General features: G+C 39.1%; 1 protein-coding gene across 4 annotated transcripts in view; it reads left to right on the forward strand.

The window, feature by feature from the left end:
• The window catches only part of FRMPD4 (FERM and PDZ domain containing 4), a 435,982-nt gene that overhangs the window by 138,530 nt on the left and 281,037 nt on the right, over nucleotides 1-16,415 (forward strand). The window lies entirely within an intron of this gene.

Genomic DNA, 16,415 nt, shown 5'->3' on the forward strand with positions numbered 1-16,415 from the left:
ACTCATGCCTGTGCTGTTTTGTTTTTCTTTCACCTTAGCTATATAAATGATGATTGTGAAATAAAAATCTATCTGAGCAGCGAACATTAACAATTACAAAGGAATCCTTCCTAGCAATGTAACAATCCATCCAATGAAGTTGGACATTGTCAGGTGGTGATGGAAAGAGATGCTTTTGAAACCAGTGGGATTATAATAGGATTGAGTGTACTTGGGAGGAATAATAACTAGCTTTATTTCAGTTAGTGGAATCTTCAGCTATGTCAGGTTTCCAGATACAGTGTTATCTGGGCACAGCATATCAGAATTCTTCAATCCTCAGCACAACCTCTGCCACTTGATGTACAAGAGTAATTGTTATCTGCTCAGCCATTAGACAAGGATTTGATGCACATTTTGCCAGTGGATTAAAAACTGTTTCCTAGACAGCAGTAGATAGTGGAGATAAGAAATTACGGATTCTATACCCATCTTTGGAATGAGAGGAGAGTCTGGTTAGAGCAAAGGTTAGAGCTAGGATAGCCAAATAAAAATGATGTAGCTTAATCAGCTTGAAAGAGAATGTGTCCGAGATATGGGTCTGGTATATTAGAGGCTTGGGTCCTATTCTAAGTTCTGCCTGGAATGAGCTTGTGCTGCCTCAGCCCATTACTTGCAAAATTGGGTGATTAATATTTGGCTGCCTTTCTGTGGGGTTCTGTGTGGTTCTTGGTCAGTAATAAAAGGATCTTCAGTGTACAGAAATATAATGGCAGAGGTGAGACCAGAACTTATGGATCCCACTTAGTGTACCTGACTCTAGGTTACAAGGTTTTTGGGTGGGAATCTCTCTCTCTCTCTTGTCTGCAGAACGTTGCACAGTTTAGTGGAATGGATAACCTGATCCAACTTGAATGTGGAATTTTCAGCAAAATCCAGTACACATGAGAAGCAGTGTGTGTGCAATTATTTTTTATCCTGAGGTGTGCACACAAAAATGGGGGTCAGTGGGCTTTTTTTCAAATATCAGAATGCAGAGCCAAAATATCATGCAGTATATATTTCTATATACACAAATTTATTTCAGTCTGTGTCATGATTTTGTAAGTAGTGAGGTTGGCAGTGCTTCAAAACAAGAAAATTCATAAACAATAAAGGAGGGGGGAAAGAGGTAGGACAAGGGCTAGAATAACATCCTGCAGTTACTCATCAAGACATGTACACGTGATTGTTGTGGTTTGATTTTAATTAATTCATGTTTTATTCAGTGAATAGTTACAGATCTGGGATAGATGAACAGACCTTGGCAGCATGTCTCACATTTTGAATCCCTTTTTTTCAGGAGTGAGAACTTGTTTTCCTCTTAAGCAGCCATTTTGTCTGCCAAGTTGACGTTTTCTTGCTTGGCATATTTAGAAGAAAGCCCCAAGGAAAGAATTAATGCTAAGCACTATGCTGAACCATAATGCAGTTGATATACTGTGCTGTGTATAAAACTTTGAAGGTTTGCTCATTTTCACAATATTCCAAAACTACCAAGCAAGAGTTTGATTTTTAGAATAAAAATACATTTTTTATTCATGGTACAAACTACAGCTATAGAATTTTTTGGGGGGGATTACTGTTTATGAACATTTCATTTGAAAAACAGATTGTACTTAATAAATTATGCCCGACTAACCCTGATCCTGATGATTAAATATGTACCAGCTGACTTTGATTTACTAACCTTTGATTTCTAAAGATTGTTTTAAATCAGAGGTCACACTTTCTAGAAGAATGCCTCTCTCCCTGATCCTGTAGTTATATTTATACTATTATACACAATTGGGGTAGTTAATCTTTTAAACAAGGAGATTATTTTTTCTCTTTTGGCCCAGCACGGTTTTGCTTTCAAAGGCTCGGGAGGAGACTCTGTGTTGGAAGCGGAGCACAGCTCCATATTGAAAGATAGGCCTGAAATAAGCTTTGGAGATGGACTCTCTTCACAACTAGGGTACCCCAAACGAGTCCATTGCTACTTTATCTTGTTAAAAATCAAGAAGCTGTGCTGCTGCTGTTGTGTTCATAAAGAGAGAGAGTTTTGTCTCCTCCATCAGTTTTGCGTCTTGGTAGTGAGTAAAATCAAGCAGCAAAAAGAGCACTTCTGTTACCATCCTTAACAGGACCAAGGTGATGGGAATTTGGGTTCTTCCATTTGAATACCAACCATTGAAACTTAGTTTAATTTTGTGTATGTGTTGCCTGAAAGCATAACATTATATACAGGTAATTTTACTATTTTACTCAAGAACCTAATCAAGATAAATCTAAAGTTCATTAATTTTTTGCATGCAAGGAGACTCTGACATGAAAAAGGGCACAGACTTATTTTGAAATCTATAACCTGTAGGTACAATTTGTTTCCTTTGAAAAATTCAGAGTATTTCCATTGTATTCAGGAAGCGGTATTAGAATCCCTTTGTAATGAAATACTAATGAAATACTAATGCTAATGAAAAGCTAATGAAATACTTGTAAATTCACAAATCAGTAAGTAATATTGAGTTTTCTAGCAATGTAGTTACAGATGTATTTTAAGCCCTTTTCTATACAGAAAAGAAATATTTCTGTTCCAAAAAGAAATATCAGATACAGAGCTGAGTGAATAATTTCTAACAAATATTTTATCTAATGAATTTTTTCTTTCTCTGAGTTACCAGGGACATACCAACCTTTTTTTTCAAACTTATTCATTGTTTAGAATTTTTCAAAGGATTTTTTTTAGTTTAGCTCTTTGACCTGCTATTCAAAATTCAGACTGTTGCTTAGTTGTCGATCAAATAAATATGTGACCTATATTTTTCCTCTTTCTTGATTGGGTGAATACCATTTTTATTATATGGGTTCTGGTGCAAATGCTTATGGGTAAACAAATTTAATGTTTGTGGCTTAGCACTTGCTTTTTGCAGTAAAACAGAAAGAGACCACAAAATGCATACAAACCTGCTCATTTGCATAAATATGTTTTTAGCCCTTCTCTAATCTGATTCAAAACATTTCACTGGTGAAAGTGCAGCCTTAAATAAAAAAGAAGCAATATCTCACAGAAAAAGATTAGCTATTAAATTAAATGTGTCCTTACTAACTCTTAATATGTTCTTCCTATGGTTTATAAACCGTGTGTATTGGGAAGGAAGGACTTGACCCAGTCAGAGCCCAAATTTTCATATTGAACTTGATCATTGAAGCAGCTACCATTTTCTATAGAGGCTCTTCAGTACATATCACATATTTATAAATGGTTGGGTTTTTTACACTTTTTTTTTTAAATGTGAAATGTTTTGTTACAGTGGTAAAAATTAGTTTGGGACCTTAGAGCCCAGGGTAAGAATCTATACTTCCTTGCCTCCATAATATGGTATGGTGCTTATACTACAAACCTTATCAATAAATCCTATTCCTAGAGGAGAATTCCCTGAAGATAATACTGGGCCGTGATTGTGATTGCTCCACTTCTTGTACTTGGGGCACCACTAATTCCTTTTACGCTTAGCTGCTGCTGCTGGCTTCTTTGCTGCTCTTTAGCAGTTTGGTTTGAAGGAGGACACTTGTTGTTCTGTGAATTAATTTTTTGTTGTTTCTTCCCTTTTTCTTGTTTCCTCCTTTGTCTTCCTCTTTGAAGATCATTAATTAACCCCAATTATGGTAGTACTGTTCTTGCAACTTACAGTAGTTTCCCATATTATCATTCTTCCTTAGGGCTTCCAAAACTTTTTTGCACAAGAATATTTTTTTTCTCTCTTAGCCATAATTAATTTTGGAAGTTACCATTGCAGGTCTCCAGAAAAACTTTTGACAGGTTTCAGAGTAGCAGCCGTGTTAGTCTGTATTCGCAAAAAGAAAGGCAGCTTAGAGACTAACAAATTTATTTGAGCATAAGCTTTCGTGAGCTACAGCTCACTTCATCGGATGCATTTGTCTATCAGTGGTTTAAATGCAAAAGACATAGTGACGTATGCAGGATTCATTTATAACCCTCGACAGACTCATACGGGAAATGGCGTCATTAATTCATCACTGGATGTCTGTGAGCAGTAGAGGGACTTGTGTTAAAATTTTTCAGATGTAAATATCATTTGCTTGGCCCCTGGAGGGAGATTATTTAGCTCACACTAGATGTCATTACTAATGGCTTGTAACTGGACTTTAAAACCAATCCGTGAGATAATGTTTATGGCACATTAGGCTGTACAGCAGGTCTCTGCCCTGCAGGTAGCCAGGGCCTAGTTATGTTTTTTTTTAAATATTCCGAACAAATATGCTTTAAGCGGTAGTCAATTATTGGATGGCTAGACCCTTTCCCCCCTAACTTTTTCCATGACGTTATATATGTGATTACCCATAGGCAAACTGGTGTGCTGCAATCAATGTTTTGTTTCATTTAGTTTGATTTTAAAGGGTCTACTAGCTAAGTAATGAAAAAAATAGATGTCAGACATAGAATGACTCGGTCACATATGTTTCCCATATAGTATTTGGTAGTTGCTTATTCTTAATATTATTTAATGTAATCTCTTATTAATTGTGTATACTTCAGTTTTGTATCTTAATATGGGTTCTCCTGAAGCATTCATCTGGGGCTTCGCCTTCTCCCACCAGGATTCCTACTTTACCATGTTCATTCTTCTGCACTCTGCTTGCTAATGGGAATGTTTGTGTTCAGGCCTGGAAAGCATGATGTATTATATCTGTTTATTTCAGCTTACAACTTTGCACACTAAAATAAATAAATAACTTGCTGATAATGCGTGTCCCCCTGCTGCGATCTGGACGCACCATTGTATACAACAAAGATTGTTCTGTCCCTTCTGTTAGGTGGCATTCAGTATCCCGCTGGCATCACTGCCTGTTTCAAGGGAGCATGGGCAAATATTTCTTGAGATCAATGGGTCGTCTTACTCCTGGGGAAAGAAAAATGTTACCTTTATAGAATTCAATGTTCTCACCCACTTCCCAATGCTAGCATCTCCTCACAAAAGAAAGAGAGCCCTTCTCAAATCTGTTTAATGACATTGGCACTTGCACAATCACTCCCCTCTACTTTTATCTGCATCAGGTTTTCCCATGGGCTACTTTGCTATTCCAAAGTATTGTAATTGTGAGGGGAGGAGGCTGGGAAAACAGATCCAAGGTTTCAGATGGATTAGCATGTTGCCTTATGAAAATTTGGAGGTTCAAAATGGAAAACTCTTCACTTTACCCCAAAAGCCATCAGGACCTGAGGATATTATGGCATTTGTTAACCTGAGATTTTTTCATGTTACCTGTGCCTTGGATTAGACAATCAGAATTTTTGTGTCCCTTTCCTTCCCAGGGCAAGCTCAGGAAAGCGGACAAAATCATGGTGATAACAGCTGCAGTAATGTGCAATGATTTTTTTGTTCTAGGATGGAACCACAGATATGGTGTTAGAACCAATTTGGGGGAAAATCCTCAACCTCTCTATGTTCTGGGAACTCACCCTAATAACGGAGGGGGGAAAAAATCTCACATTATCACCACAAATCACTCACCTAAAAGTTCTGGTAGGCATCTAGATAGGAAAAGAATCCATTTCCCCTCAATTGAGAGGACAGCAAAAACTGAAAAAGCAAGTCCCTCATGGATTATTTTCCCTGATTCAGTTGTAACAATGCCAATACCACCTGAGGGAAGAATAGAAGCTAATTACCCTTAAAATTCCTTCAGTGAGGACAGGTCAACTTTTGCTTCTGTTCTCAAATAGGGGGCCCTCATTAGATAGTGTTGGCTGTGGACAACAATCTTTTTAAGCTGTGGAGGCTCTCAGGTCAAGAGGGCAGAGAAGGGCTGTTCCCTTAGGAAAGTGAATATTTTCATCTCTTCTGTAATCAGTTTTGGTAGGTCTGTTTGAGAGCTAGGAGGAGCAAACCTCATCATCTGGGCTAGTGGCAACCAGTCACAGCAAACAGCAAATTTACTGGAAATGGTGTTCAACTTTAAAATGATTTTTTTTATTAGCTTAAAAATATAGCAAGAAATATTAGCTAAAATTAGCACCACTTCAACCACAAAAGAGAGAATGAATTGAAACAGGTCTTGACACTTAAATGTGAGCAAAAGCATATCTAAAACAATTGTTTACTTTACAACATAAATGTTTTTCCAGACAACACACAATCATGTGCTAGTCCAGGCAGCTGTCTCTCTTTCTCTCATTTACTCATTTATTTTACAATAATCTTGGGCAAAGGTAAATGTGTTCTTCAGACCCTAGGCCTGTTTGGCTCATCTCCCAGGTCCTTAATGTGAAGAACCAAAGTCTTTTAAACAACAGAGCTATATGTACTTTGAACTGCTTATGCTTAAATGGAGCTCTGCGGCTTTGGTGCAGGCATATATTGGCTGTCCTGAATTGATTTAGCTGCTAACCCAGAGATATTAAATGGAATGGAAATTCTTTGAAAAAGAGAAACAGCCAGTAGTCAAAGTGCCTGCTCTCTGCTTCCTTGTCATACCAAATAACAAAAATGTTGTGAAGCAGCACAGCATTTGCAGTGTGATTAGTTGCATCACTTACGCAGATTCTGAAAAATAAACTCATTTAGATGGCAAACCATGACAGGCATTACAAGAAATAATGGTCTTTAAGCAGGAAGAAAGTCACAATTAAGCTGAAACTTAGAACTGTGAATACAGTTAAACAATGTAACATGCTCTTAGGAGAGCTAGTGATATCATTGCCACAGAGATGTTCCAAACTAGATTTGACACCTATGTTTGGGGGATAATTTAATCAGTCCTCCATCTAGCAGAATGGACTAGCTATTATTAGCCCTTTAGAACTCTGTTTGAATTCTAATGAATCTATGAGCTACTGCATTTGAAGTTGCCTTAAAAGTCTATGAGCAGTTCAGTATTGTACTAACTCATTTTAAACCCCAGTGTTTGGTTCCTTCGGTTAGTAATCAGGAGAAGTACTGAGGATGGCATGATCTCCTGTAATTTCTAGAAACAGAAATTGAGGACCTGAAACTGCAGCAGATTGTGTTATATCATCATGTTTTATATAATAATTTGGCAATTGTGACTGGAGCCGGGAGAAATTTTTTGACTAAAACATTTTTTTGTAAAAAATGCAGATTTGGGTCCATGGAAACATTTCACAAATTTGAGACAACTTCACTGAATTGTTCTGGCATTTTCTTCCCTCCATCCCCCACAATATCTGAAATAAAAATCCATTGTGTGACAGATATGGCAATGTTCTGGGAGACCTTACTGAATTAAATTTAAGTATCTTGGGGTTCCATTGTATTAATAGTTTATGTATTATCGTGGGCTGGGAGTGTGTGTAACCTCTCAAAAGGTGGAGATGTTACAGATGTGACATCTAGGAGTTCAAAGAAATATATTGAACATGTACCAAGCAAGCATGGATTTCTGGAACCATAAATATTACATGGATTTCCTGGGGAATAGCTCAGTACAGGTTAATGCAAATTTCCCCCCTCTGGTTATGCAGAAACCCAGCCTCTTGAAGCTACACCCTGAAGGGAGGATACTTGTCTGCTGATTACTTGTTTTTGGAGACTAGATATCAAAGCCTGAGATGTGTAAAGAAATGGCTGAACTGCCCAGTGTGGCTTCTGGTTCTGAAATGTTTATGAACTTGTAACCATGGGGAAAACCCAGTTATGGGTATTGAAGGACTGACACTTACTAAGAATCTTAGGCTGGAGTTGGGGGTGACCTTTGATAAGCTTTTTAGCATGCATGTAGGTTCTTTCATAGTTTTTAATGCATTTTCTCTGTAATGCTTTCACCTCAAGAATAAATGTGCTTACTGAGAAAGGGTTCTTTGGTAACCTGTAACTGTGGTCAATACACTGGTCACAGCCTCTGGAGAGAAAGCAAAGCACAGATTCTGGCCTTTTAGACATGTTGGCTTGCTGGGGATATCGCAACACGTAGCTAGGATCTGTGCAGCCTTAAAAACCTCCTGTCGGGAGAGAGTAACACATGAGTCTCTGCCCAAGAGAAGTGATAGTTTGGTGTTGGAATCTTTTAAGTGGGTGCACTCGAGGGACTATGGAAGGGGAATATAGGTGCAGTTCACCTGAAACTCTAACGTTTTGTTTTGACATTTTCAAATATTTCAATTTTTTTATTTGAAACAACAGTTTGAAAATTTCCATTAATTTTATTTTTTAAAAATCATTAAAATTATTGAAATTTAAATGAATCATTTAATTTCAAATCAAACTAAACATTTTGTCTTACCTCAAATGATTTTTAAAAAATTTTCAGAACTGTCAACAAACCAAAAAGTCAGTTATTCGCAGAGCTGTGGTCATTACTCTGTGATCAGTGGAACAGTTGTGGTTTTGTTTTAATGGTGAAGGCTGCAATCTGAAAAAAGGGGCAATTTTGTCATCCTAGAAAGTTTCAATTTTGCGTGTCTCATTCTTCATAATGTTTGCTGTGGACCTATAGCATTCCACACATATATATATAATTGCTTCTGTTCTAGGACTCCTTAAACCTTAGTTGCTTAGTGGCAGCAAATTGATCAAAATCTTTTAAGTTCCACTTCCTTGCTCTGCACGCTGACCAAACTAATGAAGTGCAACTTTGGGTAGACTGTTATAATTTTTGAGCCAGTTTGCTAATTCTGAGTGATTGGAGAGGAACAAGAGACAGATAACAATAGGAGAGAGAGAGAAACAAAAGTCTGAGGAAACAGGAAACAGTGAAACAGGCTCAGATACAACAAAAACAAAGTAGAATGGAAATAGAGGAAACACAGGCACATCGTAAGGAGAAAGTGTGGGGTGGAGACCAGTGTTCCCTCTAATTTTTCACAGGCCGTGTGCACAAAAAATTTCTGCTGTGCAAATTGTTGTGCTTCTGTGCAAATTTTTGCGCGTGCGGTGTTTTGCTGTCTGCGCGGGGTTTAGGATCTGTGTGTGCGCGCGCACACACGCATGGCTTAGAGGGAACAGTGGTGGAGACCAGAAGAAATTGTAGAGGAGACAGAGAAAAATATTAAAGGAAGAAAGAAAATGAAAGCAAGAAGTAATACAAAATAGACAAAAAAAAGATTTAAGGAGAACCAAAATGGCGGGGAAAATATAATAGGATAAATGTCTTATTGTTAAATGTGTTTGAAGAGGACTGTCAAAAGAGCATCTACTTCTAACATGCATAGAGAGAGGAGAACCTATATTAATGAAAATTTGGCATATGCATGTAGGGGGAGAAGAACTCTGCATCATCTGGGATATTTCTGTACACTGTCAGTATTTGGTTGGCATTTATCTTTTGATAAGATGCATGAGAGACACTGGGATTGGGAAGGCAGTAGTGGAGATAGTCCATGAGAGGTTTTCTCTTGTACATGTGTACAGAATGTAACCTGATGGAAACCAAGGTAATGCAGGTGGCCAGATATTCTAAGAATGATGACTGCATTTCAGGAGTGGAGATAACAATATGCATTCATCATAGGCCGGTATATATTAAAAAGGCCCAGAATGCAGTTCAAATGTATGGGTTCACCCCAGCCCAAAAGAATAATGAGATTTAAAAAAATGATTTTGGGGATGGTTCAAAGGTTATTTGCTTTGTTATTTTTGAGCCCTTGGGATTCATGTTTTCAAGCTTTTCTCCACAAAACTTAGGACTACAAGTGTACCTTTAAAAAAAAAAAATGAAGGCTTAGATTCTCAAGTAATGACATGGATCCAGTAGCTGGACTCTAAGAAAAATTCCAAACATTATAAGACTCATGGTAAAGGGGAGGATCTTCAACTTGTGTAAATTGTCACAACTCCATTAATGAGCTGAGGATCTGCCCCAAAATCACAAACACGGAGTTTGTCATATCTTTGCTTTTAAGTTAGTTTCTAATGATTTCTACCAATCTCTCTCTCTTTTTTTAAACTTGTAGCTTAAGAGGAAGGACAGGGAGTGGGATGGCTCTGTAGAGTTATCTTATTCTTATGGAAGACACCATAGGTAATGTCCAATGGCAGAAACAGTTGATTTGGGTAGGAGCGTAGCTTCTGTTTTGACCAGTGCTGTTTGTTTGTTTCAGTACCTTAAGTAGTTTAAATATAGAGTCTGTGAAGAGTTATAAACGATCCTGTGGGGGTTAGGCATTTAATTCCCTTAGTTGTCTTTGGAAATACCAGCAAGAACATTTATGAGGCTTGTTCCAAACAACATATTGGGCTAGAGTCAGCAAAGCTGGCCCACTGAGGTGCAAATTCCAACTTCCTGCACCAGCAATGACTATCCGCAGAATGGGAAAGTACCACTATGCGGAAAAGATGGTTGTAGAGGTTCCGTCCGTGGTGGAGCCCTTTAAAACATACCAGATTTTCTTCAGAGAGCTATTGCATCCACGGGCTTTCTAGATGAGCAGGCCAAATCTTGTTTTTTGGCCTGCATTGACCATTTTTGGGATAATGTAGGTCTCTTACGTGCCCTACCTTGCAAATATCCCCCTAAACTGTAGAGTTACAGCTGTTTTGTGCTGCTACAACCCACTCTCCAGTTGACAGTGCATCTGGCCCAATATCCATATGAAACTGTCACAAGTTGACTGTGACAATGTTAATACAGTGCCTCTACTAGCTGTGTAAGAATAATTATGTAGACTAGGCTGATCATAAGTATCTCTCTCTTTTATTCCAGTTCATACTCTGTATTTCTCCTTTACAGAGATGCTTGCCAGGTATTGGAGTCAGTGGGGCAATACTGGAGAAATCTCTGCATCATTCCTTTGTGATAAATTTCCTCAGAGCAGTTTCTAATATCAAGCATCAAGATGAGAATTTTGATTTCTGTGCAGGTTTCTATAGGTAACTACTTCTGATAAATCGCTATTGCTCCTAAAGTAATAAGGGTCTCTTTCCTGTTGTATACAGGTGGTGTTTTTGTTAGTCTCTGTTTTAGGTATTTATGTGCCCCCATCACTGTAGTATCTGAGCACCTCACAATCTTTTAATCCCCCCAATGTCTCTGTGAGGTAGGGAAGAACTATTATCCCCATTTTACTGATGGTAACTGAGGCAAAGTGACTTGCTGAAGGTCACACAGGAAGTGTGGTGGATCAGAGAATTTGAACCTTGGTCTTCCAAGTCCTAGGCTAGTGCCTGAACCGCTAGCCCTTCCTCAAGTTAGCCTGTAAAGTGAGAGAGTTAGCTGGTATTTCCTGCATTTATCCTTTCCAATTCCTTTGTCATTATGAAAGCCTTTTAAAAAATCACCAAAACTTTCCTTCTAAAACTGGGGATTAATTTCATACTTGCCAAGAGGTGACTGTAGCTAGTCTTTGCTCTTGAACTTTTCCAGACGAGGTTGATGGTATATCATGTTTAGATTTGGCCCTGGTCTTTAACATTATATGAACAGAAAGATTTCATTTTGTTGGTTCCTTTATTTGTTGGTTTTATAGGATTAGATGCTTTCCTGATTAAAACCATTAGTTGTCCAGTAGGTCAGAGATAGAGGATGATAGTTATATGTCATGGTTATATCTAATATTCTGAAACAGTTAAGTTGTGACCACAGTAGATCAAAGAAGTAACTTTAAATTTATAAAAAGAAAAGGAGTACTTGTGGCACTTTAGAGACTACTTGTGGCACCTAATTTGTTAGTCTCTAAGGTGCCACAAGTACTCCTTTTCTTTTTGTGAATACAGACTAACACAGCTGCTACTCTGAAACCTTTAAATTTAGAACTCATTATTCAGGCAGAATAGAGTTAAACAAAATATGGCACATTGGTTCAACTGTTATATTATGCAGATCAGATATTGATGTTATGTTGATGCTTGATATCAGGATATTTCCTTTTTATTGCACCCTTCTGCCCATTAAAATAAAAAAAATTAGAGTAGGTAACTGGTCGAGTTGTTCTGCCAAATAAAAATAAATGTCTGGTTCTTAAAAAAACAAAACAACAAAAAAACCGCACACAAGATATTTTCTGTGCTTTGAAATATGTTCAGCTAGGGCCATTACAGGCAGAAGATAACCTCTTACATCACAGTCAGAATGAACAACTCAAGTATCAAGCTGTCCAATATTTATTTGGTATTCTATCTGTCAGCTCTTTGTGGGATGGGAGAAGCACCACATACCATGCACAAAAAATAACATTTCTGTTTTAAGTCAATTTCACTGGTTTCAATAGACTTCATAGTAGGGTTGCCAACTTTCTAATCACAGAAAACCGAACACCGTGTCCCCACCTACTGCCCTGCCTCTTCCTTGAGGCCCCGCCCCTGCATGAGGCCCCACCCCCACTCACTCCAACCCCCCTCCCTCCCTTGCTTGCTCTCCCCCACCCTTTCTCGTGTGCTCATTTTCACTGCAAGGCCCGAAACAGGCATATTTATTGTTTTGACAGATGTATTGTGCTAAATTCAGGTTTTATTCGTTAGAGGATGCTAGAGCTGACAGCAAAATAGTCAAAAAGGGTATTTTTTTAAAAAATGAAATTTCACAAAAGTTTTCATGATTCTTTCCCTTCCTCTTCCTGTTTTTCGTAACCAGCTACATGTTTTTTGTTCACTAAAGTTATTGTAATTTTATGTGTGGAATTAGGACCACACATTATCACTGCTGCAGTGGCTCTATTAAAGGCCCACTCCCGAAGCCCAGATACAAATCCATAGAGCACAACAACAGAAATGCACACCTGTCCAAATACATATAAAAATCAATCTGAAGAAACTGACTACCACACCTTCATGCAGATACACATGTGTATTCATGTGTAGACATCTAGCATGCACTAACACATATACTTCCACATTATTTATTATTACAATTGTTTAGTGCCTAGAGACCCCAACTAAGATCAGGGCTCCAGGGTGGTAGGTGCTGGACATGCACATAAAAAGAGAGTCTGCAACAAAGAGTTTATAATGTAGCTAGATAAAAGTGGGGAGAAATGTAGAATACATTGGCACTTCTGCAATTACTAGTCAACAACATTCACTTTTTAAGAAATAATATATTTCTTTTAGAGTTCCCTTCTCTTTTGACAACTTGTTATGATATGTATACACACACTTTAGGTCAAATTTTTGTGTGTGCAAGCCAGCAAAAGGAATAAAAGTCAAAGTTAGGCTGCAAATTTTATTCACACAGGTATACACACACGCAGCAATACATACACCTCCCTACACAAAGACACACAGTCTCTTACACATATACAATGCTTGCATGCACACACTTGCCTACACAGAGACACTTTTTCATACACTTTTCCAGGGCCTGCCTAAATCACCCAGCCAGGAAGGGAGGAGGGTGGGCTGCAGGGGAAAAGATGGGGGGTGGGGGTGAAAGACAGAGGATGGGGAGAGAAAGAGGCCAAGGACAAGAGCAGGGTGGGAGTGAGAGGGGCAGTGAAGGAGAGAGGAGGAGTGGGGGGTATGTGGGGTGGATGGAGATGCAGGGCAAGGCAGAAGGCTAGAGGCGTATGAGGATGTGAGGGGCACAGGGGTGTACAGGGACAGAATGGGAGGGCAGCAGTGTATGGAGGCAAATGGGGTGTAGTGGGTGAGGGACATGGGGATGGCGGCTCTGGGAGGCAGAGGGGATGGGTGGGAGAGTGCTGTAAGGGGTACAGGGTTGAGATGGGTAGGTGTGGGGGGTGGGATGGGACGGGGGAGAGATGCAATGACTGGGGGATGGAGGGGTGGGGGTGGGATGGGGAGGGATGCAGTGAGGGGGATGGGGGTGCAGCCCCATTCCCAGCACTTGAAGATGGGGATACACATACCTTCAACTCCTGGGTGCCGGCGATGGGGCGACAGAACACGGTTTGTAGCAGGGCACGTGCCGCAGCTCTAGCCCAGCCACATGAGGAGCGTGAGGAGAAGAGGGCTGGGCAGCAGCGGGAGAAGCACGTGCCATGTGACCCCTCAACAGCCACCAGCTGAGCACTCGTGAGTGGCGCTAGTTCCTGACCTGCCCTGACCCATCCAATGGGAATTGTGCCTGTGGACGGGGCAGCACACGGACTCCCCCAGGCAACCCTTAAGGCTAGGAGCTGGATATGCCAGCTGCTTCCAGACCCAGGAGCTGTGTGAGCTGCAGCGCTAGCATGGAGTCTGCCAGCCCCACTGTGGCACCGCGAACGGGACATTCAGTGGCCCAGTCAGCAGTGCTGACGGGAGTCGTCAGGATTCCTTTTCCGACTGAGTGTTCTGGTCCAAAACCAGACACCTGGTCATCCTATTTCACAGCACAATATGATTCTATGAAGTTTTGACATGGGAATATTGTTTTCTAGCCATAAAGACAAAAAGATGTGCTTTCAGTATGGATTTCACATTTAAAAAAAATCAAGGGGAAAAAACACTTTTAAATATGAGAGCATAAAGTTAGGCTCATAAATCTGTACGTAGGCCACTAAGTAAGTGGCCTGCTTTCGAATGCAGTGAGTATCCAGCAGTCTCTGTTGACTTGAGCAGGAATTGCTACTCCGTTCTTTTGAAAATCAGGCCACTTATACTGGTGATGAAATATGGATTTAGAAAAAGTTTGTAAATCTGAGCTTTAATATGTTTTCATGAGAGAGTGTAGTTCAGCCATGTTGAACTGATTCACAATTCTGATCCCACAGCAGACTGGCAGGTTAACTTCTTGTACCTTCCACCAACAAAAATTGGTCCAATAAAAGATATTACCTCACCTTCCTGGTCATGTTACCTCTGTATATTTAAAGCGATTTAAAGGTGCAGTACATCAAATTCAAAATCATAACATTTCCTCTACATCTACATAACTATGCATACCACCAGAGATACCTGCTTTTAACACATCATTTTAAAAGCTTACAGCAACAAATAAAACAGAGAGCAAGAGATACCCTAATACTAATACTCTAGGACTCTGAATCTGCAAAATGTATGTATGTGACTACTGATAATATGTGTAAAATTATCCATGGCATGAGTCATTATGGGGTCAGAGTCTTTCACATCAAAAATACTGGATGAAACCAAAAGAAAAATCCCAATTCAAGCAATAATAATACATATATTACTATAATTTTCATCTTGAAAATGCTTTACCTGCATTAGCTAATTTAATCCTGCCAGCAGGAGTACTTTGGCAGAGCTCCTATTCTGAGCACAAATTTTCATTATAATTTTGATAGGAATACAATTACTCCTTCTGTGCCTTCATCCATAAAGGAAATTAGGGTAATATTCCAGTGGAGACTTGACAGGACAGAAATGATACTACTTGACCTTTTCTACCAATATATAGATAATTATATATATGCTGCACCAATTGACTATTTTATGTCTAATTAGATGCAAAACTCATTCAGGAACTCAGTGGAATCTTATCCTACATTTTAGCAAGCTACGCTTTCTCTGTCATCCTCTTCTAAATTCCCCTCCGCCCTCCCTCCCTACCCCTCCCAAAAAAGAAAGAAAAAGTTAAAAAGGAAGCAAATTGTGGCAGATAGAGAACTAAGAATACGTAAGAGCCAGATAATCCTGCCATCCTTATTCACCATTAATATTACCTCACCCCACAAACAATTGTGTACATAAGGAAGAAAGCGGAAAGCATTTGTGAAAATTTTCTAATCCCCATAAATTACCAGGGAATTTACTTGAAAAGCGGTAAGTACAAACAAGGTTTGAACTGAACTAGTGTGTCATGCCGGCATCATGCCAGCTTGTTATACTAGGCCATAAAAGGCACTGATGACTTTTACTATAATTTCCTGGGCTGCCGTGCCACATTGCAGCTATTGTGAAAGTAGAGCATTTCTCAGAATACGCATGGCCTTTCTGAAACTCCCTATCAAGCAAAGTGAGGCGAGTGTGAGTCTGAAATACCTGTTTTCTAGAACTAGTATGTCAGCAGCATTAGCTGCAAATTTAATATTCTTGGTGTACCAAGTCCCAGAGTGCAAGTGGTAAGATGCAGCTGTTGCCAAATGGGAAGAATTCATGCAGAGTGCAACTTCAGAGTGCAGGTGGCAATGAAGCAAAGATATTATAGGAAGGAGGTAGCTCAGTGATAGGCAAATAAAGGAGACTGAAGAATTGTAATATAGAGTTAAAAGGAATGAAATGGGGGATTTGATGAAAGCAAGGAGATAAACAAAAATAGATTTAAAAACAAAAAAAAGAGGCAACATAATTTAAGGTTAGTAATTTTTTTTTCATTTTTTTTTGACTAAAAGGAGATATGGAGGAGATGATGGTGAGATAGGATGCAGAATCTTTGTCAATCATGCTTCAGAATTTGATGACTGTTCTGGGCAGGGAGCAAACCAGCACCTTTGCCCCCAATAATTTGAACACAGACTACCTGTTTTTGTTGTTGCAGCTAGATGACCATAGTTTTTTTTTAAAAACCCACAGTTTCTTGCTTGCTGTCTTGGAATG

The sequence above is a fragment of the Dermochelys coriacea genome, chromosome 1, assembly GCF_009764565.3.
Source record: "Dermochelys coriacea isolate rDerCor1 chromosome 1, rDerCor1.pri.v4, whole genome shotgun sequence".
Lineage (NCBI taxonomy): Eukaryota > Metazoa > Chordata > Testudines > Dermochelyidae > Dermochelys > Dermochelys coriacea.